The 22875-nt window shown below is 39.5% G+C and overlaps 1 long non-coding RNA gene across 1 annotated transcript; it reads left to right on the top strand.

The window, feature by feature from the left end:
- Positions 1-404: 404 nt before the first annotated feature.
- Positions 405-16291, top strand: LOC121826869 (uncharacterized). The gene is made up of 3 exons (XR_013050064.1): positions 405-469; positions 13228-13308; positions 16193-16291. It is a non-coding gene; the product is annotated as an uncharacterized LOC121826869 (long non-coding RNA).
- Positions 16292-22875: the final 6584 nt, after the last annotated feature.

The following is a 22875-nucleotide window of genomic DNA, read 5'->3' as shown; positions in this document are numbered from 1 at the left end:
ATTTAGAGTAATAAATTGGAGGCTACTTCAAAGAGAATGAAAGTGACATTTAGAGGTGTCGGGGAGAATGGAGAGAAAGTTCAGACAGAGGTGAGATTGAAGGCAGGTGCTTATAACTGCATCACATGAACACTCAGTAGGCCTCTTGCAATATGGCGGCGGCAGAGGGAAATGGAGAAAACTCAAACACTGTGAAGGAAGAAAGTTCAGAAGACCGGATGCAAACAAAGCACAGAAGACAGGGAAGTGCTGGGACCCTGGCCTTGGAACCCTGAGGAACTGAGGCTACAATTAGCAGAGGAGAGCTGTGATCAAATGTCAGTTTCTGGTGGTGGGGGGAACAGTCAGTTCTAGAACTCTGACCTCCACGTCTGTATGAGGTGGGTACCATTATCACTGCAGCTCTACGGAATTTTGGAATTTTGGTAGAAGGCCTTGAATCATTTGCCCGGGGTCACAAAGATAGTAGGTAGGTGATGAGGATAGAATATAAACAGCTTTTGTTTGGTTTTGTTTACTTTGTTTTGTTGTAAACTGAGGCCCAGCATGGTCTCTCACATTCAAGATCCTCCTTTCTGAATCTCCCAAGGGCAGAGATTACAAATACATGCCACTGTGCCTTTTGACACAGACCCGCTTTTGGTTTTTGGAAAACTGTAGATGGTTAAAAATTATCAATGAGCTTTAGTCATTGTAGCCCAGAGGTTTTAAGAAGTTGATCCTATTTTACAGACCTTGTGGACTATGTTTGTGAGTGCCTGGTTCCCAGCTTAAGTGGTCTACTAGTCATGACTCAAGGAACCCTGGATCACTGCTTGTTACAAACTGGGTACCAAATCTAGTTTGAAGCAGTCACTGCATTTCCTAGAAAAACTTTTCATTTAAAATCTCAGGATTGTCTTGGAGTTGAAATTTAGATGCTAAATAGCCGTGTTTTAACTCCAAGGAGAAAACTATAAGGATAAACAATTCCAGAAACAAGGAAGCAGGGGAGGGGCCTCCTGGACACATTCGAATTTCAGTCATCTTTGAGGTCCAGCTGTACTTTTACTAGGCCCACGGTTTAGTTAGTAAGATAATAAATAGTCTATCTGCCTCATGTGTTGCAAAGTTTCCATCATTCACTCACAAGCAAAACACTCATGGTTGCTACAACCATATGTAACTGTTGAGACTTGAACCATTTCCTGAATAGGTGTGCTGATTTGCAAGTGAGAGAAGTAAAGTCTTAAGAGAAAAAAAATTCCAAATGCTATATGCAAGCTACCTATTTCCCATCACTTAAATCTCTTTTTATTAGAGTTTGGTTTGCTGAGTGTTTGCCTCCCATGCACAAGGCTGGTGTTCTATTGCCGGGGAGGGGGGGGGGGAAGGAAGGGTAGAGAGGGATGCATTACCCCATAGATTACCAGGATTCCTTTCTTCCTTTACAATAGTGAATAACCTAGAATGAGACACATTGAACTTGCCAGAGTATATACGGACCTTTCAGATCTTCACCCCACTCGCACCCCCTTCTGCTGAATGACCCTTTGTCTGCTGGGGGTAAGAACGCAAAGTAAACATTTGGTTGTTTTCTTTGTGTCAAACACACAGGTTGGTGCCTGACACCTTGATACTGAGGCACTCACTCCTCAGCAACTTCTTTACAGAAGTCAGATTGAGTTTCCTTAAGGAATACCTGACCTTAATCCCAGCACTTGGGAGGCTGAGTTCTCTGAGTTCCAGGACAGCCTACACAGAAAAACCCTGTCTCAACCCCTCACCATGCTCCCTACCCCCAACCCCCACCCCTGCTCAAGAAAAAGAAAGAAATGACCTTAGACCTGGTAGCACAGTTCCCAGGACACAGAAAGGCCTCTGGAAGTACCCATTACCGCTCCAAACCATCTCTCTTTATTCCAGTGCAATAGCGATTTTGTGAATTTGTATATTAATTCAGAGTCTTTCTCTTCCTTATTGTCCCGCTTTCTTCTTCTTTCTTGGATAGTTAGTTGCACCAGTGTGTATACTATCTCTCAGGACTATCTCAAATCAGGAAGGAAGAGGACAATAAGAGACCAGAAATAAGACCTTAAATCAAGCATCATGTCCTGATACTGTAGTCATGTATGGTACTATCAGCTTTGTTTTATACAATGTCAAGATTATTGATTTTTATCATTGAGTTTAAGTTTTAAATAGTTCCCTGGTGATATGAAAAATAATAACCCAAAACTTTCCCAAGATTAGACTTTTGCTTTGTTAGTAAAGACCCAAAACCTAAGAAAGTTACTGTATTTTCTTTAGCTCCAAACTCCAGTGTGAAGGGTTCACAACACGCCCCCACGGTTGGGTGTGTTTGCGCATGCCCGGCGGACCTGGACACTTCCGCCTAGCCAGTTCCAGGTCAAGATAGCCATTTCCGGGTCAAGGCGTCTCTCATAACCAGGATCCATGACTTTGCATGTTTATGTAAGTGCGCAGCATAGCCATGTGATCTATGCACATGTGTGGAATAGTTACATCGACCTGTGCACGCCCAGCCTTTGTAAGCTGGCTCCATATTCCCGGCTCCTTCTTCTTCTCTATACATGTGTCTCCCACAGGCCTGAGCACTCTCTGTCCCTTTTATCTTAATAAAACTCTTATTAGCGGATTCTGTCATGTTTCGTGACATTTCCTTGCAGGGTAAGAGCACAGCGCTGCAAAATACGCCACAGTGTGTTTGGAATACGCAGCCATTCCACACTCACTAAACAAAGATGGGAAATCAGTAAGTGTGTCAGAACTCACAGCTTCCGACTCTGGTTTCACCATTTCTGCCAACATTGCCAACATCTTCATAGTTAATCTAGTGTCTTGCTCAAATGAAATTGGCAGGTAATCCTATAGTTAGAAACAGAGTTCCTTAATTCCTTAAATTATCTTTAAGGCCAACTATGGTGAGGTGCCAGGCATCACTGCAGGGCACATCCATCAAGAATTGATAGAAAACAAGCTTTACCTGGATAGGAATCTGCCTAGTACAGACACATGTCTTTACCTTTGGGATGGCAGAATACTACTTTCCTAAAGCTCCCCAGCATCCCACTCTCCTTTTGAATGGAAATATTTGCTGCAAAATGCATGCTGGAGCTATGAAAAGCCAAAGTGAATTTTTCTTTAGGATACCCTGGCATTTAAGCTTCTGCTGTACATGAATTACTTATTTTTAATTTGATTTATTGATGTTACTATGAAGTTCAAAGTATCGTATCTGCTCAAGCCCATATTGTTGGGTGGGGTCAGTCATTTTTTTCTACTGAGCCATGTATCATATTTTATGCACTTGAAAAAAGTTGCCTATAAGCAGCAAAACTGGTAAACATTGTCTTGTTTTTGTTTGGCTGGTTTTGTTTGGGTTTGGGGTTTTTTTAATTAAAATTTTCAGTGTACACAATGACTGGGCTTCATTATGACATTTTTATCCATACACGTCCTTGAAGATTATCTTATTTGACTGAGTTTCCTGTTTGGTGGTTTTCTTTCTTTAGTGGAAGCTTCCTGAAGATCTCTGATCCTTGTTCATCAGAACATTTCCTTTACCACCCAGAAGTATTTTTCCTTTACCATGTGTTCCTCTGCCTTGTGTGCTGGTGATCTTCATTGCACTACCCTAAAACTTATTCCAGCCTCCCTCTGTTCTCTTCCTGGAGGAGTTCCTTCATGCTCATAGCTTCTGTTGTCACTTGTACTGATTACACACAAGTGTCAGCATGCCATGTCAGACTTCTCTTACATCCTGTGTGTCTATAGGAGCTCCCGCAGACTCAGCTTAACCACAAGTTACTTCATGGAATATCCTTTCATCCATAGGTCTCCTCCTGCTTCCCAGATCTTACTGGATGGTTGTCCATCTTTTTAGGTGCCTAGGTGACAGAAAAGTCTTTGTTCCTCCTTCCCTTTTCCTTTCTTTCTGTCTGTAGAAGTCATCTCTCCAACTCCAAAGACTTAGTATAAATACTTCGATGTCCACTTTTCTCCTTTTCTCATTTCCTCGCCCCCTTTCCCCTCTCTCTAGAATAATTGCTGTAATAACATGTACATTCCTTGTGTCTCTCTAGAACTTCTATTACTCAGGACATCTGTTCTTCTCTTACCTGGAAACCTTCTTGTCTCATATGCAACTCTTCTTCCATCCTGAAAAAAACATGTCAACTTATGCCTGCCAAGCTATATATCAACAAACTCCCCCAACTTCATCAAGGCAGGAGGCCCTGGCAAGGGGAGCCTTGGGAGCCAAGTGCCCCAAGGCAGTAGCTACTTCCCCACCTGGTCTTGGCAGCCTGCTCCACTGACTCAGCCATGTTCCCATCTGAAATGGTTTCAACATTTTGTCAAAAGCTTTTGTTCTTGACTTTGTGGAGACGTGTTATCTAAACTACAGAACAATTCAGAAGGACAATAACCAGAAGTAAATGCAGCCAAGCCAATAGTAATACAGAAATATCTGCAGGTGAATTGCTAAGTGATGCATCTTTGGGTACTTGCACACTGAAAACACCCATGATGCTGCATTATGGAAAGCTTTATTGGACTCACTACTGAGAAAAACAAGGCTCCAAGGAGATGAAGGGCCGTTCTGTGTGTTGCGTGACTAGTGGATATAAGTCAACACTTGCATGATGCTTCAGCCAGACTCATTCCATTTAAGTCACCGCTCTTTCTAAATGCTCATCTAAAATTGACACACTGAAAATGCATTGATTTGCATAAACTACAACAATGTAGTGGGTTTGTGTGAACATTAGACCCACACCAACCTGATCCAAGTGCTATTTCCCAATTCTTCATCAGGGAAGGCAGTTTAAGCTGAAGCTCTAGTTCTCCACGTGTAAAATTGGTATAAAAATAGCTGTGCAGTGGAATTGCTACAAGAAGAAAATAAAGTGTATATGTAAAATGCTTAGTATTGCACATAGCAGAGATGTTTAACTAGAACTTGAGCAGCAGCTCTGGGTGTGGTATAACAGACTCACCAGCTTCACATAAACTCTAAACAAAAAGAAATTACCATGTCCCTCTGGGTACCTCAAAGCTTCCATCAAAACATAGAAGCACATCTCGGACTCTTCCCATCCTTGAGACTTTCACTAGGTATAAAATGGAGCAAGTCTACCTACTCCACAAATTAATCTGCCAACAGAATGACTCATCAACACGAGCACAGCTTAAAAGATAAGTTAAAAGATTTTGAGTTAATAAGCTGCATGTCTCCCCAGATATAATTATACTATAAATAATATCGCCAACCAAGTGACCTAAAATTAAATGCACAGCAAAAGAGAGAATAGTGCTCCTAAGACAGAAGGAAAGATGGATGTGGAGGAGATAAGAGGACAAAGGCTCACAGACAAGGTGACAGGGTATGTGTGTGTTGAATTTGTAGGGGAGGAGGCACCAGGGTTGATAGTGAAAGGGTATTTATGTGTGGGAGAAATTGTTGCATAGATTAAAGTTAAGCAATTTGTCTCCTTGACAGTGGATGAAATATTTTCAGCTTAATTGCACTGAAAAAAAAATATTGTGTAACCAGAGGTTTGTCTTCTGTCATCTCTAATCTTTCCAATCGGTGCACTCAACGATTACGCCCTTTGCTCCAAGGCACTCCTGTCCTGCAGATTTCACCTATAAATTAGGGACTACCTTTCAATATGTGCTTTCCTGCCTTGGGTTGTACTAGAACAATGCCAACAAAATGTGATCTCCACATGGGTTTTGTGGAGCTGTGATCAGATCTATTTAAATATGTATTTTCCCCCAGTCTATCTTTTCAGCATAAGGTACAGTAAGGAAACTAATTTCTTGTAATGTTACCAAGGAAAGAAACATAATAACAAGCGTGGAATGGTGCCTCTAGGCTGTAGATAAGGCAGTCTGAGTAAGGTGATGGAAGACTCCTCTGTGTGTGTGTGTGTGTGTGTGTGTGTGTGTGTGTGTGTGTGTGTGTGTGTGTGTGTGCAGCACGCACATGCTTTAAGTAAACACGAATTCAAATGTGAGAAAACTCATTTCTCAGCTGGGATGCCTGGTGGACTTTAGCTAGGAGCAGATGTTTTATTGTCTTTCTCACTTGAGAGCTGGTGGGGTGTGAAAGATTAATCTGGCTTACTGGTTCTCCAAACACAGTTGGAGGAGCTGAACTTAAAATTGCATCGCACTGTGAAGAAGGTATCAGCAGTCAATGAATTCATCAATACAGAGAAAATTACTAAATGAAATTTTCTTAGAATGACATCCTTAAGAGCTCTCTTAGCACTGACTCATTGTTTTGATCCTTTAATGTGTCCAGCAAGCCCCAGTCTTTGTATCCCTGTATCTTAAGAAATCACCCCTGCTTACACCAGTTATAACCCTCCAGCCACAAATCATTGAGGAAGGAAAAGGAATGAAGGAGGGAAGGACGATCCATCATATTTTTAGCTGCTTTATAAATGTATGCATTAAATTTATTCAATTAGTAATTGTCTTAACAGGTTGGACAATTTTATCATTAGCTCCAGGTTTCATTCATTTAGAGTATCACTCCCTCATTAAATATTCTTTAAGAGGATTTTGGTTGAGTTGGAATATTTAAAATGAGGGGCTATAAATCTCTTTTCTTTAATGAATTTATTCCTTTTTAAGAAATTAATTAAAATCAGTTGTGGAGGAATGATGTGCCATCAATGAATAAAGTAGTGTCCAGGCAAAGGTAATTGGTAAGAAATGAAGTGAAGCATGCTCCCAAGGTAACTTGCTAATGGAGAATTTTCATACCTACATGGCCAACAGGAAGTTCACTGGGCAGTACAATTATTCATCTGAGTTCATTGTTTCCCCGGTCTCTGTTTTTGAATGCCCCTTTCCCCCACAATCCCTCCTGTCTTTAGTTCCATCCTGTCTTAAAGTAAGTCAGTTTCATTCCTACTCTGAGACAAGCCTATGCTTTTGCTGAGAACTTGATTTGCTCTGGGATACAGAAGCATCCTGAGTAAGCTTGCCTGCAGAGCTTTGGCTCTTGAAAAGTCGCAGTGGAGGTGCAACAGAAGAACAAGCCCAGCTTTCCTAGGTGGGGAACAGCCTCTCAGATTGAATTCACAGGCTGGAAACGGAAATGTCATTGCCTCACTCAGAGGGTTAATCACTTTCTAATTTGAACCAGCAAATTTTATAATGACACTGTGAAATTAGCAGCATTTTATTGTGTTAATTATCTGCAGGACACTATATCATTACTTCTAATAAATGTAAATGAGATTGTGTCTCTTAGGACAATACACAGACAAGGTGAATTTTTACTGGCTATTTACAGGATTCCAGAACAGTCTTTCCTACTTTTTTTTCTTTACAAAATACTTTCAAAGTATCAGCTTGCTGTGCCAATTCTCCTGTCTTTTATTTAACACACTATTTTAAAGGTCTTTAAAGCTCTTCTTTTCCAACTAGAACACATTTTCACTCAAAGCAATGTTGGTTATTAAGAACCATGTCAAGATTATATATATATATATATATATATATATATATATATATATATATATCAGATTTCTTTTAAAGTCATTTAAAAATCATGTTGGTCATGAAGCCATTCAACTGTATGTGATTGCAGACACAGTTCTACAGGATGAGCACCAAAGCACCAAGGCTAGTGGTAGGGAAGAAAAGTTGTGCTTTACAAAGTTATTCAGCAAATGTAGAAGGTCATAGAGCCAGCTATAACACTCAAACATGAGACATGCTCTGGGGACCTACCCGGCAGTCACCACATGAGTGTTGTGTGACAAATGGAGTCTTCCTGCATGCCTGCCTTTCTTATTGTGTATATGTATGCATACTATGTGTGATAGGTTACTGTCTTAGTTAGGGTTTCTATTGCTATGATGAGACACCATGACCAAGGCAATTCTAATAAGAAAAACATTTAACTGAGGTGGCTTGCATACAGTTTCAGAGGTTCAGACCATTATCGTCATGGTAGGGAGCATGGCAGCATACAGGCAGACATGGTGCTGGCTACATCTTGATCAGAAGGCAACAGGAAACATCTGTGATGCTGGGTGGTATCTTGAGCACAGGAGACCTCAAAGCCTTCCCCCAAAGTGACACACTTCCTCCAACAAGGCCATACCTACTCCACCAAAGCTGCACATCCTAATAGTACCACTCCCTATGAGCTTATGGGGGCCAATTACATTCAAACTACCATAGTTACCTTGGCACATGTGTGAAGGTTAGTAGAGAACTTTATGTAGTAGATTTTCTCCTTTCTCCTTTACATAAGTTCTCAGGATTATATTTAGGTGGCGAGGCTTGTGTGGCAAGTGCCTTTACCAGCTGAGCCATCATACTAGTCCATGAAGTGGTTTTAATATTGAAAAAGTTATAAGCTAATAAAAATATAGAAAAACAGCTGATAAAAATGACCTTGTAAAAAGGACCTTATGACAAGTAAGGTGATACTAAGATTGAAAGGCGATGGCTGCTAGTCATCTGCTATTTATGGTAATAAGGAAGAAGATAAATTTTAAGGTAAGCCTTGAATAGAAAACAGATTTTGATGCCCAATGATAAGAAGAAGTAAGAGTGATAATGACTAATAATTATTTTAAAGATAATAATTTGCTTTTGGCTAGCAGAACAACTAAGATGAGCCAGAACATTAATCCTCATTACTTTAACAGTTATGCAATGTAAATATGATTTTTTTATTGTTTAAAAAATTGGGAACAGAATAATGAATGTAGCAAAGCTCACAGAAAGTAAAAAGTAGGCAAATCTAAATTCTAACCCATTTCTGTTTAGTATAAAACCAAGTACTCTTTTTACTATTTAATGTTATATTCAAATAAATGTGGAAATCTCATAATTGAATTTTTCTTTACAGTTGAATACACCTGCATATGTTTCTTGGTGCATGCATACCACATTTTCATTATCTATCCATCCACTGAGGATCATTTAAGTTGTTTCTATTTTCTAACTATTATGAATAAAGCATCAATGGACATGGCTGAGCAAATATCTATGAAATAGAATCTTAGATCCTTTGAGCATATTCCAAAGAGTGATGTAGCTGTGTCATGTGGAAGATGTGCTTTTAACTTATTAAGCATTCTCTATACTGATTTCTATTGAGGGTTCACCAGATTGCAATCTCAAAAATAGTGAATGATGTTTCCAGTTTCCCCACTTTCTCCCCTGTATTCTCAGCTGTTTTACAGATTTTAGCCATTCTAACTGGATTTAAGATGAAATTTCAAAGCAGTTTTAATTTGCGTGTCCTTAATGCTAATGATGTTGAACACTTTTTGAGATATTTCTTAGCCATATTAATTTTTTTCTTTTGAGAACATTCTGTTCAAATCCATAGCCCATTTTACTTGGCTCATTTGCTCTCTTGACTCTTGATTTTAGGGTTCTTTATATGTTCTAAATATTAGTTCTTTATTAGCTGTGTAGCTGGCAAAGATTATCTTCCACTCTGTGTGTGTGCTTCTTCATTAAGCTGATTATTTCTTTTGCAGGAGATTTTTAGTTTTATGAAATCCCACTTGTCAAATACTGGCCTTAATTTCTGAGGGACTGGAGACCTAGTCAAAATGTCCTTTCCTAAACCTATATCATGTAGGTACTGCTAATGAATTCTTCACTCAGTTACCATATTTTGGGTTTCACATTGAGGTATTTGACCATTTGTAGTTGATTTTTGTCCAGATAAATATAGGTCTCATTTCATTCTTCTACATGTGGAGATGCACTTTTTCAGCACCATTTGTGGGAAATGTTATCTTTTCTCTATTGTGTATTTTTGGCATCTTTGTCAAATAACCGGCAGCTATACTTACATTTATTAATATTTGGGTACTCTACTTTGTGCCATTGATCAATGTCTCTGACTTTGTGCCAGTGCCACACTGTTTTTATTACTATCCCACTGTAACATAGATTGAAATCTGGAATGGAAATCCTTCCAACACTGTTCCTTTCACTCAAGATTGCTTTGACTCTCTGAGGTATTTTGTAGTTTCATATGAGTTGAGGGATTATTTTTTTTCTATTTATGTGAAGAATGTTATGGGGATTTTTAATTGGGATTGGATTGAATCTGTAAATTGCTTTTGGCCAGCTCAATAGGCAAGAGTTCATGCCTAATACTATAAACCTAGCCATTTGCCCATGGCTGGGAAGGTTATAGACTTGAAGGGTGAATCCACTACTGCAGTTTTCCTAAGCAAATAATACTTTCCTAACTGTACTCTAAATATTTATCCCTACAGGTAAGTGGAGCCCTCATTCCTCATCAAAGAAGCTTCCTTCTGAAGCAGATGTAGACTATTATAGAGATCCATCACTGGTCAAAATGTATAGAGTACAGACTGTGAAGTCCAACCTCAATTGTTACATCTACAACAAAATCCCTATACCTCAGTCTTGGGTAAAATCATGGAAGGAAGGGAAGATTGTAAGAGCCACAAGATCAGGATTTCTGCTGTGAGATAGTGTCTTCTATAAATTACAGGAAAGCTGGACCCATGGACTCTCAGCAATATGGTTACCTTAACATGACCAACACAATGACCACACCAGTTGGCATGGCAACACTGACAGGAAATGTCACATGACCCTACCCCTACAGGAAGAGCTACAGGTGATCAGTGCATGCTGAGAAATGGAGATGCAATCTCCTCCAGTGACAAGCTTCCACATAGGTTGTCTAATTCCAAAAGGTCAGCCCTTGAACTCATGTACATAAGAGCAAAGATAAATGAACTCAGTGGGTTGTATATACCTTTGTATATAACTATGTATACACACACACACACACACACACACACACACACACAAACATGTATTTGTAACAATAATAACTAAAGAAGAGATCAAGAATTGGGACGGGGGAAACAAAGGAGGTGTTGGAGGAGGAAAGGGAGGGGCAAAAGTGATGTATACACAGTGATTATATAATACATTTTCAAAAAATAAAATTATTAAATAAAACAATCTAAGAACCAAATTTGACATCAGGTGTTTTCACAGTGGGTAACTTTAATTGTTATGGCTTTGAGAAAATATCAGAAGGGAACTAATATGCAGTTCAAAACTCAAATCCCCCATTCCAAAATATATAATCCACAGAGGTACATTACCTTGGATTATGCTGGGGATCGAAGCCAGTGCATCCTACATGCCAGGCAAACCTTCTAGACTGAACTGCATCACCAGTCCATGCAGGTGGGAAGAAGAACTAGTTCATCACTATAGGCTTTTCTGGTCTCTCGAGTTTCCATTGAAAAGTCAACTGTTCTCTAACTGGCTGCTGTTCCATGGGACTTGAGCCTTTTCTCTTGCTGCCTCCAGTTTCCTTTCCTCATCCTATAGGTTTATGTTCTAGATGTAATAAAGTGTGGGGTTTTTTTTGTTTTTGTTTTGTTTTGTTTTGTTTTTCTGGTCTGATCTGTTTGGTGTTCTGTGTGCTTCTTGAACCTGGATAAGCTTCTGTTTCCCTACATTTGGGAAGTTTTCTTTTATGATTTTATTGAAGGAATGTTCTATGCCTTTGACCTGGAGTTCTCATTTTTCTATGCCCACATTTTATAGATTAGACCTTCTCATGCTGCCCCAGAGTTCCTCTCTATAACGTTCATGAGGGTTGTTTTTTTTTTTAATTTATCATTTTCTTAATTGAATGATTCAATTCCTCTTCCTTGTCTTAGAGCCTTGATTTTTTTCAACTTATGACTTTTTAATTTCTAGCTTTGTTTCAGTTTGGGTTTTCTTCACTCATTTGACCTCTTAGCAAATTCAATTTTTATACCGTGAGTGCCCTCATCGTTTCACTAAGCATTTGCCTTCCTGGACTTCAATTAGGAGTTTATTCCTGTTCCCTTTCAGTTTATTCAGGTGTCTACTCATGTCCTCTTTGAACTTCTTGAACTCTTTGAACATGTTTATAATTGCTCTTTTGAATGGCTAATACTCTTCCCAGACGTCATAGATTCCCAAGTTAAAAACTCAGTGCCAGGTGTGGGATATGACTTTTTGAGGTGTCATTTGGGAGGCTGCAATGACTATACCCAATCAACGCAGGCTGTCGCCATTGTTCTTGGTAGTTCATAGAACTTAATAAGAAGCCGTGTTTACAGAACATGGAGAAATTAAGCTGGTATGGACCTGGAAACATCCTCCCCGCTGGCTTTCTTACACAGTGCTGGAAGGTGTTGTTCAGGCTGTCCTGCTCTGGGGGAAATGCCCTCAACTATCTTACCCAGCTGTGAACCCTCTGAACTACAATATTGTCTGGCCTGATAAGCTATAACCATGGACACAACAGTGGCATGAATGATATGGGGATAACCAACATCTTTCTAACTGGATCTAAGGCCTGCTTCATAGAGTAAGAATTAACCATAAATGGGTTGAATTAGATTGCTGCTTTGATTTAATGGTCGTTTTCTTCAAAACTCAGGTAAAAATTCCATTGCCATTATAACAGTGTTATGGATGGAGCTTTTAAGAAGTGACTAGGCAGTTAGTGTTCCACCGCATTGGGTGGGATCAATGCTGTTTGTTAAGAATAAGCTCTACCTGCTTTTAATGATGATGGTAGTTGTAAGTTCATGTCTGATTCTAGAAACTTAGTCTTTTGTCTCTAACCTCCGGAACTACAAGAGAATGTTCTTCATTGTAAAATTGTAGTTCGTCTCAGATATTCCAAATAATAATGCACACTCATGGAGAAAGAAGCTATAGAGTTTTGTGAGATTTTACAAACTTAAATGAGAGAAGAAGTTTGAAATGAGAAACTGAAATTCACTTTTAACATGGTCAACCCAAGCATTGGATGTGTCTCTGGTCCTTCCATGCTAAGTGACTGTGAGGGAAACAGTCTCTTCAATCAGTGAGATTTCTGTCTAGTTGGTGGAAGAAGGAAGCATGCACATCTCAGTGAGGGAAAAGTAGAACCTATCTCAAAATTAATGGGTTCCTCATGACACACTATGAGTACTATAAAAGACAGAAAATAGCAAATTTTTGGGCTTATATCAGATCACATGGCAAGACAGGACTTGAAGTTTTGAATTTCTAGGACTTACCTTGTAAGATGAAAATAAGGTGGGAGGGATGGCATTGGGGCTCCATACGGATTACATTTGACTGGCATTTATTGCTATGTTAGCCTATCTCTGCAGTGAATTTACCAATGGAAATTATCTCTTACTACAGAATTAAGGTAACTTAAGAGAGCTGAAGACGGAAGTGGAATGTTGGAGTTGAGCTGGACATGAAGAGGATCACTGCATAGATGTAAGACTTTTGGTGTTAAGAAAGGCCCCAGCAAGTGTCTGGCTTACAAAGCTGCTTTGCGCATATGAAAGAGACATGGAATGAACATGTTCCTATAGCTGAGTCGAGTTTTGCAGCTCAGATTACAAGTGCTTAGAATCCAGCAGTAGATGGAAGTGAGTAAAAGGAAGTCAAGCAGAAATCTTTCCTAGTTTTGTTTAGAGACAAATAATTCAATGTTTCTTCCTTTGTTTCTTTTGTTCATATTCACTGAGGGACTTTAGAAAACTGAGTTCTCTGTTAGCGCATCCAGTTCTAAAAAATAAGCAGTTGCAGAATATAAAAAGTGAAATGACTACTTTCCAATTTACTAAAGGAAAATTACTCTTAGAGAAGCAAATTATAAAACACCATGAGTATAACATAGCATGTTGGTTGACAAAATAAATAATGTTACAAAAATCTCTATGTAAGGAAAAATGATTCAGAAATCATAGAGCATGGTAACAGATGTGTAGCTAATGGTTTAATTGCAGAATAATTATCAAAAAATTGTAAAGGTTTCTAGGAGCAATGATTCCTAGATTGAGTCACAATATCCAAATGCATATCAATTACAAGAGTCATACATTAAAAAAAAAGTAAGTGATTCAGATTTTAGGAGTATTAGGAAAATATCTGGGTAAATGCAAAATATAGGAAATAGGACAGAATGTTATACATCTAAAACCAAGCAGATTTCTGAATAAATAGGTCGATATTATCTGCCAAAAAATAGGATCTATGAGGCAGATTGACTGCCATGGGAAAAAAATGTATTTGAATGTATTTTAAAGTTGAGAGTTCCATAAGCATTACTATTTGCCTAAATAGTTCTAGAGTAATTATAAATATTATTTTATCATTTCAATTAAGTTATTTTCAAAGAAAAATATCAGGTTATGAGGAAATATATTCAACACATTGGAGAGACTGGCTAATTGTTTGATAAACACATTTTCTTTCTGCTTGTGGGTGCACGTCTGAATATTTTCTCACTTCCTTGCACATGTATGAGGCCTTGTGGACTGAGCACCAGCTAGGGGAGATGGCAGTAACAGGAGCCACCTCTGAGTCTGCCTCTTAATCCCTCCATACGCCAACCCCTACACATATACTTCCTGTCCTGTGGGAGCACAGAAACTCTAACAGATGGAGCAGCCTGTACTGATATACTCATCATGAGTGGCTGTTATAGACATTCTGCAAACAACACCCATATTTCTATGGTGTTTTGGAGACTGGACTTTGTAACAACTTGCTTTACCTTAACTAATATAGACAGTGACCACAGTGTGTGTGTGTGTGTGTGTGTGTGTGTGTGTGTGTGTGTGTGTGTGACACAGAGGAGACACAATGTCAGAGAGACAGGGACAGACAGACAGACAGACAGAGAATACTGCTATGTGGTGGTCTGTTTCTGTACATACCACACTTTATCACAATTATTTGCTTCCCTGACTATAGGGATATATTGTTAAGTAGATACAAATAAAAATTAATTGTGTTTATTTTGGGGTGACAGTACCAAAGATAAATTGTGCTCTCACATTTATTCTTATTTTTCAGATTGTCTGGAAAGAACTTATGTTACATTTTAAATAAAAATATTGTCTTATCCAATTTTTAGACATCGAAAAAAACAAATCTCTTAAATATTCATAAGTACAGAGAAAGGCTTGTAGGTCATTGCTGACTTGTGAGTTTTAGGGCTTGAGGAGCTCACTGATTACAGGAAGGGGTAGGCATTCTGTTCTTCATTCATCAAACACTGAGTGTAAACCATTTGCCCAGTTCCAGCCAGACACAGAAGACATCCTTCTTGGATGTGATGAGTAGCTTCAGAATGAAGCTCAATGTGGCCTAGTGATAGTCCACAAGGGAGAATTATCAACTCTGTTTTACAATCTCTTCACAAGAGGAAATCATGGACTTGGCTTTGGAGCATGAATTACTCTGTGGAAAGGCAGGCAGAGAACTGTTCCTTTACACACATTGTGCAAACAGCTTGGCAATAGTTAAACCACAGCTTCATAACAAAAGATCCTGGGGGAACATCAAGCAGGGCAGGGAGTCAGACAGAAAGGGATGATACCGGCTTTAAATGGTCGTATTAGTCTGGTGTCATGGAAGAAGCCCTTCAAAGTAAGGAAATAATGAGGAGAGGAGAATTGAGATTGGCCTGGCACCTCTGTGCTCAGAGTTAGCCCCATCTCATGGGGAGCAGGACAAGCACACAAGAGGATTCATCCCTCAGGACATCTCTGAGGCATCCAGACAGCAAGGTCACTGATGTTTTGTCATGTCGGTGTCTGCAGACTTGGCACATGGTATATGGCTGGCATTTATTCTTTTCCCTACTGCTACTTGGACAGGAAATACCTACCTGCCCAGAAAACCTTCCTGCAAAAGGATACCAGTGAAGGTTTGGAGCTGATTTTAGCTTCTTTAAGATTTGAGACAACTTCAAAGTCATGACTAGTGTGCTGGATACATATTTTATTTAAAAAACAAAGAAGAAGAAAAAAAGGAAGAAAAGAAGGGAGGGAGGGAGGGAGGGAGGGAGGGAGGGAGGGAGGGAGGGAGGGAGGGAGGGAGGGAGGGAGAAGGAAAGAAAGAAAGAGAGAGAATGGAAGGAAGAAGGAAGGAAGGAAGGAAGGAAGGAAGGAAGGAAGGAAGGAAGGAAGGAAGGAAGGAAGGAAGGAAGGAAGGCAGGCACATTTCTGTCGGCTGTTAAACACTGGCTCAAACAAACCAGTTGTAACTGGAACACTTCAGCTCTGGCATCCAGCATTGTGACTAGTTTCTTCCCCTACATAATGATGACCATATTAAAAAAGCTCATCATATTCCTTTTCTCCCACAGATCTCTTTCTTTCTGCACAGCCCTCTTGAATCTCAAATATTCAAATTGGAATGGAAGTAAATTTGAAGTGGACAAGAAAGACAGAGATGCATTTTGTCATCCCAGTTTGCTAACTATTGTCTGATACCATGTCTTTGTTTCACTGTGTATTATTCAGTCAAGTACAGAGGGAGCAAATTAACATCAATCAGGGTAAAATTCCAGGACTGTATTAACAAATTACCACCACTTTGATGACTCATAACAAAAGAAATGTATTTCATCATCTTTCTGGTACCCACAGGGTTCTGCTGGCTTGGGCAAAGGACCCTTCCCCTGTGGATCTTCGAGCTCTGGTGACAGCTGGCAATGCGTGGCATCCTTTGGCCTGTGTCTGCAGCCCTCCATGCTCTGCCTCTGTCTCATGTCATTTTCTCCTCTGAACTTTTCTTAGGGTGGGTTTCTTGGTGCTTTTAAGGACCACTCACAGAAACCAGGATGACTTCATATTAAGATGCTTAGCTGTATGCAAAGGAACATTCACAGACACTTAAGTATGTGAGGTAGATGTAGCGTGTGCCACCAGTTAAACTGGTCAGACTATTATAGCTCTCTGAAGACAGTGCTTTATGTCTGTACAACCAGAACCTGAGTGATCAAACAGAGAGGGCTCCACAGAACCAAAGCTGGAACTTGACTTGGAATCCAACACTAACACAGACTAGACTCACTGAACTGCAGTGTCTAGATGGGAGGCCTCCATCTGCCCTTTCTGAGAGTTTAACTTCAACGAATTCATTTTTTTTTTCTCAGAAAGCAACTCTCCACATTTGAGCAGGCGAGTTCACAGAATGCAAGAAAATACCTCCTACAATCTTCCAGTTAATAATAATGTTTCAGAGAAAAGTATCCTTTCGCTTTATTCTTTGCTCAGAACTGCATATAATGAGCTCAACCCAGGATCCAGCCAGCTGTGAGGGTCCTGAACCTTAAAGGCACCCAACGATAACTCGTGAACCAGCAGAAAGGCGGGCTCGACGCAAAAGGCCCCCTTTCACTGTTGTGTGTGCACACGTGTAAGTGTGTACGTGTGTACGCATGGGCTCTCCCACATCGCTCCTTTCCTCTCTCTCTGGGTTAATGACACTTCTGGTTGATTTATTGATTGCCTGTAACACCACTGGCTTTTCCTGAGGCACTTGTGATCTTCCCAGTCGTAGGTGCCACCCCCAGTGGAAAGCTGCTCCCAAACTGGGATGTTTTGATTGCTGTTTGGCTTCCCCAACTTGACTGGTCAAGGCTGAACCTTCTCAGCTTCCCTCGAATAAGCTCCTTAAGCCTGTTCCCTCCGAAGCATCTGTAAACAGTTGAAGGTCATGATTGTTCACTCTGCAAGATCGATATGCCATTAAATTGTGACAAAAAGGACTGCCAGACCATTAAGGCATCCCTCATACCCTCAGTAATCCTGATAAAGCGATGAGCTGTTTTAACCTCTCTGGCTCCCATCGCTAACTACTAGAAGCGCCTCGCTGCTGAGATAACCCTTTCTGCAAAGTCAGGACGACCCGCAAATAAGGGCTGTTGCTGCTTCCCAGCTGCTTCTGCTCTGCATTTCTTCACGCTATTGTGTAGTAACTGTGGAATTTAGTCTCTCTCTTTTTTTTTTGTCCACATACTCTAAAGCCTAATGTTAACATCAAAATTATTTAGATTAAAAAATATTTTTTCTCCAGGATGAGCAGGTTTCTCCAAAGCCTCATCATGTAGGTAAATTTCTGATTAGTAGAGATAAAAACTTAAATACCCACCATAGGAACTGGGAATGGCACAAATCCTACTTATCTTAAACACATTTTCCTTAATTCAACTAATTTTAGACATGTGCTACGTTCAAAATAATGAATGTCTGTTTTGTTTCCTAAGCAGCAAAAAGAGGAGAGAAACTGGGATTGTGTTTAGGAGCAGTGTCTTGCTGTACATATAGCCCAGGCTGGCTCTGAATGCTCCTACTTCAGCCCCTTCCCGCTGAAATTGCAGCTGTGTACCAGCACTGCCAGGCAAGAAGGAGGCTGAGATAAAGGAGGGAAAAGGCAAATGTTGTAAAATAAAAGTAGTTTCAATGGAGCTAAGCATTCTGAAAACCATTTTAAAACTAAATTTAGACCAGCCAAACCTTGTTATTGCATAAGCTTATTTGAAGAACCATAATTTCACTCAATACATGCCCAAATAAACTGTTGCTGTTAATTGATACTCAGTGGGTCGGAAAAGCCTGCAAGTACTTACAGAGACAAGGTTGATTTCATACTCTTTGCTAATGCTAACATTTCCTGATGATATTCAATGTGTGTATGTATGTGTGTGTGTATACATACATATATATATATATATATATATATGTGTGTGTGTGTGTGTATCTTTAATTTGTTTTATTTTTAATTATGTGAATGTATGTAGGTATGTCCAGGTTAAAGAAGGTTCCCGCAGAAGCCGGACAAGGGCATTGGATCCCCAAGAGCTGAAGTTACAGGCAATTGTGAGCCACCCATTACGGGTGTTGGGAACCAAACTCTGGTCCTGGGCAAGAGCAGCAAGTGCTCTTAACCATCTTTCCAGTCCCCGATATATTTAAAAGTTCTTATTTTTAGTTTACAAGCTCTTTGGTAACCAACATTGACTTTTATAAACAAACTAGCATAATCCTGATGCATAAACTTCATACTTAGATGTACATCCCTGTACTTGCATGCACACAAGCACACATACTACTTTTTTATTTTCTGAACAATCTACAAAATACACACATCATCTATGGGGGAAATCATATTTGACAAGTTTTATCTTAGTGTGACTTTTCATGTTGTTAGCACTTTAGTAGATTACTAATATCAGTAAAGCTGGAAATCAGTTGCTCTAACTATGAGTAAAACCTCCTCTCTCCCTTTGGAAGGCTTTGTTGCAGTTCTGTCAGCTTTCTTGGGCATAAACAGAATACACCGTTACTCCGTTTTCCTCTTGCTGATTTGCAAGCTTGAGTTTGCAAGGAAATCAGGTCTGGCCCTAAATGGCTTATTATGTCAACAAAACATACCTTCAAATGAAAAACACTTGAAACCAGCAGGGGCTGCAGGGAGTAAACAGAGAAGGACCAGTCTTTCTGTCTGCTGAGCCCATTAGCTCTCACCTGCACGTCTTTCTTCAGCATATCAATAGAATAATCTAGAAGGGCACAAGAACAAGAACAAAGCCTTGGGTCAATGAAATCATTCACTGATCCACCTGCAAAGCACTGTAAGTGGTGTATTAGCTTAAAATCTCCTACATGCTGCTTAGGCATCATTGCATGGGCCCTGAAGCCAGGCAAACAGACACTGAAAGCTTGAGGATTTTGTTTCTGCTTTGCCTTGTTTGAACCCCAAATTAATCCTGAATTTTGATTTTTTTTTTTTTTGGCTTTGAATTTGCTCTGCAGATCCTGCAACACGAGGTAATTTAAACAGATAATGATGACTTAATGAAACTGACAGTGTCTTAGCTCTCCCTCTGTACTTAATCATGTCTAAACCCATTTACAGATTTCTGGCTCATGTCACTTATTAACATATCAAATATGTATCTGGTGCCTAGTAGATGTCCTGTCATCTGCTAATTTCTGAGGGTACTTAATGAGCAATGTTAGCATCATCTATGCTTCTTAGGTAAATGTTTCTGTCTTTAAGGAGTCCCAGGCTATTATACTAGAGGAAGTAGGTAAGTAAGCCAACAGGATTGCCTTTTGTAACAACTTTGATCCTTTGAACTGGATGTTTGTTTGGATGTTGTTACCATGACAATGCAAAGGTACATCACCATTAGGAAAACAGCATAGATTTCTGGAGCCGCTGAAAGAACAGTATAATGGTTGTTCCCATTACCCTGTTCCTCTTACCCTGATTCTGATCTCCCCACCAGTCAAATGAGCAACATTTCTTGGCTGGTCTAAACCACAGCCAGCATATAGCCATGCCTTCTATCTGTATTCCATAGACAGGCCAGTTGCAAGGCACATGTTGGGAGACAAAATAGTCTATTGCTCTTGTGCAAGGTGCTGGGGGGAAGTATTGGATCACACAGAAATTGTTTCCAATACATAAAAAAAGCTGTCAGCAGGAAATATGGACTCTTAGAATTTATTCATTACATTTAGATGTTTTCTCTATTCATATTGTTCTGTACACATTAAAAGGAGATGTGGGGGACAGTAAGGTAGGAAAATATAGGAAAGAGAATAGAAAAAGTGTGAGATAAAATAAGTGTGGTCATCAAATCATTCCGAGGGCTGCCATGAAACCTCTTTTATCTCACCTTCATCTCTTCTCCATTGTGTGGAATGGAAAAAACTAGGAAATTAAAAAATATGTATTTACATTCTCTTTGGGAGGCAAGTGGGGTTCTAATGAATGTTTGGCTGACTCCAGGAAATCTGCCTTTTTAGGTCGAATCACACCCAGCTGTTTGCATTAAAGTCTATCCAATTTGATTTTCATTTGTCAGACTGATCCCTTTGATGTCAAAATTACTCTCTCCTTCTCATTTAGTGCTTAAGAGTTTCCAGCTGCCCTTGGCTCTGTACTTGTGTTGAGGTCTTCAGCCAGTCTTTGGTCATATTGTTCTACTTTGCAGTTGTCTAAACTCTATCTAAGTGATCTCATACATCTTGATGACCTAACTCAAGACACTTCTCCAAGATGTCTCTGGACCTGCTTTTTTTTTTATCTTTTAAAGATTCGCTTGTATTACGTTCACCCTCTGGTAAGCAGCTTCGGCTGTGTCTACTCATTCTTAGAGAGCACACCATTCACACCAACATCTTCTGTTCATTTGAACAAAAAAAAATGTTCAATTCTCTTTGGAATCATTGATTGCCACCTGATTTACAATGCCTCTTTCTCTCCTTCAGAACAGATTACCTCTTAGGGTTGAATGAGTCACAAATTGGTTTGGGGATCCTAAGTAGACCACAGAGTGTTGAATCAACACTTTAAGAGCTCTTCAGTGACACAGTATTCATTCCTAGTTCTTGGGATTCGTTATGAGAGACATCTATTGTTGTCTTCCTTTATACAAGAGGAAATCAGGAGGCTAGATGGAGTACCCAGAAGGATTTTCTCTCTAATAACTATCTAGGCCAAAACTTTGCTCTGCAAACTTTGAGTCACACTAAATTCTATTTGTAAGAATCTATGTGTGTTTCTTCAGTCCTCTTCTACCAGCTTTCCTATTAGCTATCATATCTATCCAACTATCTATTTATCATCTATCTATCTATCAATCATCTCCATCATCTCTATCAGCTATTATCTATCAGGTATCATCTCTACATCTATCAGTCATCATATGTATCAGTCATCTATCATCATCTATTTTTTTCATATGTTCTCTCTATATATAATTCAAATTTACCTATATTCTAATCTATGTCTGAGTATTGTGTTTTAGTCATTCTACCACTAATAGGGGATGTATCAGATAGCTTGTTTTTCTTTGTAAAATCAATAATTTCATTTGTAAGTAGAAAACGATGATTCTATTTTAGGGTTGTCATGAGGTTTAAATAAAATAATGTAGAAAATATACTCCATCACTGTGCTGGGTAGTTTTATGTCAATACAATACAAACTAGAGTCATCAGAGAAGAGGTAGCCTCAATTGAGAAAAATGCCTTCATAAGATTGGGCTATAGGCAAGCTTGTAAGGTATTTTCTTCATTAGCAATTGATGTGGGAGGGCACAGCCCATGCTAGTGAGGCCATGCTTGAGCTGGTGGTCCTGGGTTCTATAAGAAAGCAGGATAAGAAAGCCATGGAGGAGAAAGCCAGTCAGCAGCATTCCACCATGGCCTTTGTATCAGCTCTTGTCTCCAGCTTCCTCCCTGGCTTGAGTTCCTGCTCTCATTGCTCTTGATGATAAACTGCTATATGGAACTGTGAGTGAATAAAACCTTTCCTCCACAACTTCTTTTTAGTCATAGTTTCATCACAGCAGTAATAACCCTAAGACAATCACTGAGTGGTATGAAGCCAGTAATGACATCAGGAAGGACATTTTTTTCCCTTCTTAGCATGAAGGTAACAGGTACCAGACGAAAAGAAATTGCTAGGGTGAAAAAGAATACTTGCTGATTCATCTGTGTTAACCTCTTTTTGAATTGAACAATCATCTGGCTGGAGAGCAATTGAGGTTGATTCAGTGTAGATTCTTTGAAAAATAATTCTGTTTTCTTCCTTAGCTAATATATTCTATCCCTGCTGCTGCTTAGCAGAACTCTAACCATTCAATGACTAAAACAATCAAAATTAAATACCAGTACATGAGAATTCCAAAAAGAATTAGCAGGGTGTCTGCTCCAGATGATCCAGGGACAGCTGCTTCTCTGCTTTCTCCAGCTTCCCTTCCCACATTCCTCTGTTCAAAGCCCTGTTAGAGATCATGCTTCAGCCAGCACAGCTCTTTTCCCCACCAACTCATGGGCCCTCAATTCTCCTTATAAGAGTACAAAAAGCCTATCTGGATAATGTCTCATAATTGCCCCATCTCAGACTCCCTAACTTATTTGTAGCAAAGTTGTGGTGGTATTGTGTCACCAAAATATTGTGTACCTTAATAAACTTACCTGGGGTCAGAGAACAGACAAGCCACTAGTTAGTCAGTGATAGCACACG

This window comes from Peromyscus maniculatus, chromosome 1, assembly GCF_049852395.1.
Source record: "Peromyscus maniculatus bairdii isolate BWxNUB_F1_BW_parent chromosome 1, HU_Pman_BW_mat_3.1, whole genome shotgun sequence".
NCBI lineage: Eukaryota > Metazoa > Chordata > Mammalia > Rodentia > Cricetidae > Peromyscus > Peromyscus maniculatus.
The sequence above is the reverse complement of the archived record's forward strand: the minus strand, read 5'-3'. Positions and strand labels throughout refer to the sequence as shown.